Source organism: Leucoraja erinacea, chromosome 20 (genome assembly GCF_028641065.1).
Source record: "Leucoraja erinacea ecotype New England chromosome 20, Leri_hhj_1, whole genome shotgun sequence".
NCBI lineage: Eukaryota > Metazoa > Chordata > Chondrichthyes > Rajiformes > Rajidae > Leucoraja > Leucoraja erinaceus.
In genome coordinates, this window is record NC_073396.1 from 32,692,681 (window position 1) to 32,698,000 (window position 5,320).

Here is a 5,320-nt window from a genome sequence, read left to right on the forward strand (position 1 = left end):
GTTCACATTTTTTCATATTTACAGATTTATTCCAAGTGGCTCCCTCCTATTTTTATTTTGCTGCCAGTTACAACAGAATTCCTTAGCTGGTTGCAGTGATCTTTCCCTGTAATAGACATTCACACAGCAGCAAACAATGATGTACTTACCGCTAGCTCCCGATTATTTCCATTAAGCTTTTCCTTCACCACCTCCACAAGTTGTGTCTTTTCCAATAATGTCTCTTCTTTTTCACGGAGTTTTATCTTGAGGTCTTTCAGCAACTGAGGAAGTTAATGTGATTAATACCTCCTAACAGTGATAAAAACTGGGCAACATAGAATGGAAATCACACACACGCAACATTTGTAATTCAAGTGCACCAATAACTTCAATTCCACCTTGTTATTAAGATATTAAAATTAAAATTATCATTAATGAAATCACGGGATGAAATCATTAATTTGCATTCAATGGTTTAATGGTCCTTTATTGTCACGTGTACTGAGGTACAGTGAAATTTGATTTACCACAGTCATATCAAAAAAGCAACAAGACACAAAACTACATAAAGATTAAACATAAACAGCCACCACAGCGGCGTGTGAGAATCCCTAGGGCACCCAGGATAAGCAGAGACCCACAGCCATCAGTTCAATGTCTGGGCCACACACATGCTCCTTCACCGACCGCTGTACTCTCTCTGCAGTCCCTGTCCGCCCAAAGTCAGAAAGCCGTCCACACTCGAACCAGACTCCAGGATCACTGCACTCACAGAAATCCCTCCGACTACCCACCAGGGCAGGCAGCTCCTCCATCATGTTTTTTGGCGACCACATATTCCCCACTGTGATGGAAGGCGAATAACTTCCATTTTCCTCCTTTTCTCCCACGGTCGGGACAATCGAAACACTCGCAGTCGGGGCGATCGAAGCTCCCGCCGTTGGCGATCAAATCTCCTGCAGTTGGAGCTCCTGACGTTGATCCCTAACAAAGCTACCTCCAGCTCAACGATGTTTGGCCACAATGCCAGCGGAGATGCAATACGGAAAAAGTTGCACCTCCGTCGAGGGGAGAGATAAAAAAAGTTTCTCGTTTATCCAACCCCCACTTAATACAAAACTAAAGATACGCTAACACATACAAATAAAATGGACTAAAAACAAACGAAAGCAAAACTGACACAGTCAAGGGGAGAACGTACAGACAGCACCCGTAATTGGGATGGAACCCGGGTCTCTGGCGCTGCAAGTGCTGCAAGGCAGCAACTCTACCACTGTGCCAGCGTGCCACCCAACACAGTGCCTCCTCACCCAACCTCTCAAAATTTGTCAGAAACTTGTATTCTTTAATAGTTTACTCGATACATGTGACAATTAACTAAACTAAATCCCATCTGCATCTTCTCCTGTACAATTTCATCTTTGCTATTATATACTAACAGGAAGCACTCCTCTACAATTTGAGCAATTTTCTGGCACCATTCCTTTGGCAAGGGAAGACTGAAAACATTTAGTCAGAACCTCAGCTGTTTCCACCCTTGCTTCTTTTAACTATACAGTCAGGTGTGGTGTGGCCAGCGGCGGGATGAGGACAGCCCGCAAACCAGCACCCGTGAGTACCGGGGACGGGAACAGCGGGGATGCAGCAAAGAGCAGCACACTGCGGAAAGGCTGCAGGAATGGGAGCAGCCAAAAATGGCAAGTGCAGCTCAACACAAAGACCGTCTAAAGGAGCTGCTGGAGGAGCTCCTTCACAGTGGCAGTCCCATGAATGTGGAGACTAGCCACAGTGGGCAGGCAAGCCCCATATGGGTACCCCGTGAGGGGCCCCCTGAAATCTCAAACTCTTCGGAGGAGAGTGGGCAGGACCCTGATGGGCCAGACCCTGATCACACAGCTTCCCATGATCCTGAAACTGCAGAAAAAGATACACTGCTGGACATGGTGGCAGATTACTTCAAACCAAGTCAAACAGGGGCAGACTTGGATTCCAGGATGACAGCCAGTATTAATTATATGTCTGGCCATCAACTCCAACAAATATTCACAGAGACACTGGCCAGACATCTGCCACCTGGTAACTGTGATGCATTACAAGTCCCCATTGTCAACCAATGCATTTGGAAGCATATGGGGAGGGACATCAGGAACCATGACCTCAAGATCCAGAAAACCTTAAAGGGGCTGACGGCAGGGATCACAGCTTACACCCGCACCCTGGACAAAACAGAGCTAACTAAAGACCACCAAGATGCACTAGCTCTGTTTTGTAATGTACAATATGAGCTGAATAGCATGCGGAAGGCTGCTATTCAGCCAGCACTGGATCCCAAATATGCAACAATTTGCAAACAAAGAGCCGTTAAAACCCCAACCCTTTTGTTTGGGCAAGACTTGAGCGCACAAGTCAAAAAACTGGACGAAGATGCCAGGACACTGGGGCTCATCAAAGCCAGCGCAAAAGCTTATTTTGGAGCACGGTACCAGCCACATGGAAGACCGAAAAGTGTGGCTCATACCAGTGGCAGTGCCAGAAACCAATACAACCCGCAGCAGCCTTTTTTAGGGTATGGCCAGGGACGGCCACCCTGGAAGATGCGGAAGCCTCAACCTCCCACACAACCCCGAACACGAGATATAAAAACAGAACCCCCCCCCTTTTTCAAAAAACCAAGGAAATAACACAACCACGAGTAACCATGGAGGTAGGTGGGTGTGGTTCTTTTGTAAAAAAGGGACCCACGACGGTGGGGGGGGGGGGGGGGGGGAGGTTGCAATACTACAGTTACGAATGGTGCAAAATCACTACAGACTCGTATATTCTAAGCAGTATTCAGGGTTATCTGATAGGATTTACTCATTCCAATAACCCCCCAGTACAACATACACCAGAAAGGCATTTCGTCCTTACAAAAACCGAACAATCTAAAGCCCACATGGAGCTACAACGATTGTATACAAAAGGTGTGATTGAGCATACTATTCATGAACAATTAGAATTTGTATCAAACATATTGATTAAAAATAAAAAAGATGGGGGTTGCCGGATTATCATTGACCTGTCAACCCTAAACACATTCGTTCAATATGTTCATTTTAAGATGGATACCTTTATCACTGCTAAAGAATTAGTGTCAGCTGGGTTCTATATGGCAAGCATTGACTTAAAAGATGCATACTATACAGTACCCATCAGAGGGGAACACAGACGGTATTTGAAATTTAACTGGATGGGGGAACTATGGCAATATAGAGCCTTACCAAATGGGCTAACATCAGCCCCCAGATCATTTACTAAAATTCTGAAACCAGCTTTGGCATTGTTACGTAAACAAAGCCATAGGGTGATGGCATATTTAGATTACATTTTTATTGTTGGCACAACTTATGAATTGGCACATCAAACAGTACTTGCCACAAAACAATTGTTTGAACAACTAGGGTTTATCATCCATCCAGTTAAGTGTAAATTGATACCAGCAACTAATATGGATTATTTAGGATTCACCATTAACACGGTCAATATGTCAATAACTTTACCAATAGATAAAGCCGCAGCCCTACAGGAGGATTGCAGCGAGCATCTTAACACCAACAGACCCTCCATTAGACGGGTAGCCCGGATAATTGGGAAGATTGTGGCTACATTCCCGGCCACACAATTTGGGCCATTACATTATCAAAATTTGCAAAGAGCAAAAATTAGAGCACTCAAATTTAACAAGGGTCATTTTGATAGACCTATGGTGCTGCCTACGGAAGCTATAATTGAACTACAGTGGTGGGAACATAACATTAGGTATTGCTCCAACCCCATCATTATTGACAACCCGTCTATGGTATTACAAACAGATGCCAGCGCCTTTGGTTGGGGAGCCACTAACTCTGTTTCCAGTTGTGGAGGGAGGTGGAAGGAAGAAGAGGCAGTATTACTTAACACACGTGGTATTAATTACCTAGAGATGTTAGGGGCATTTTATGGCCTTAAGTCGTATTGCTCAGCAATTAAGCACCAGCATGTACGATTACAAATTGATAATACCACCGCGGTGGCATATATTAATCACATGGGTGGAAATATATCGACATCTTGTGCTCAATTGGCAAATTTAATTTGGCAATGGTGTATCCAAAGAAACATTTGGATATCGGCAACATACCTACCAGGTAAGCTAAATTCAGTGGCAGACACCAGGTCACGCAAATTTATCAAAAACACGGAATGTATGTTAAATAAAAATATATTTGCTGAAATTACAGCAAAATATGGTAGACCAGATATTGATCTTTTTGCATCCAGGTTGAATCACCAATTACCAAGGTATGTGTCCTGGGAACCAGACCCTGGGGCAGAAGCTACAGATGCTTTCTCACTGCATTGGGGGAAATGGCTTTTTTATGCATTTCCCCCGTTCTGCCTCATCAATCGGGTACTAAGGAAAATTCAACAAGACTCGGCATCTGGGATTCTCATAGTACCCGATTGGCCTACTCAACCGTGGTATTCGGTCATACAGGGGATGGTGTTAGAACCATGTTCCCTTATTGGACATAGCCTGAATTTATTAATTCATCCAGTAACTGGGGGCAGTCACCCATGCCATAAGACTATGGATTTGTTGATTTGTAGAGTATGAAAGACCCACTACATGGCATGGGGCTGTCAGACAGGACGATGAATCTCATCTCATCCGCACAAAGACTGTCAACACGGAAGCAGTACCTCGGACACATCAAGAAATGGGGCATATACTGCTTTGACAACAACCTCGACCAAAGGGCCAAGATCATTCCGGCCGTATTGGAATTTTTAACAAGCCTCTATTGTGATAAACGATTGGGCTACAGTGCCATCAATAGTGCCAGAAGTGCACTCTCCAATTACCTATCACAAGGAACGGAGCGGCACACGGTGGGAACGCACCCCCTGGTAACAAAACTTATGAGGGGCATATTCAATGCAAATCCCCCTAAAACCAGGTACTCCAAAATCTGGGATCTGGGTGTCGTTTTGAACATGCTGAGGAGCTGGTCGCCCATAACAGCATTATCACTTCAGAAACTGACCATGAAGATGGTTATGCTCATGGCTTTAGTTACCGCACAACGAGTCCAGTCATTAAGCAAACTGAGCCTGGACTCCTTGATCATCTCACCCGAGAAACTGGTGTTTGTCATACAGGATTTAATAAAACAAAACAGACCAGGTTCATCGGGTCAAGTGATTGAATTTATGGCATATCCATATGACGAACGCTTGTGTATAGCAAGACATATCCAATTATACATGGAATATACTAAGAGCATTCGAGGTCAGGAAATGGCTTTGTTAATTTCTT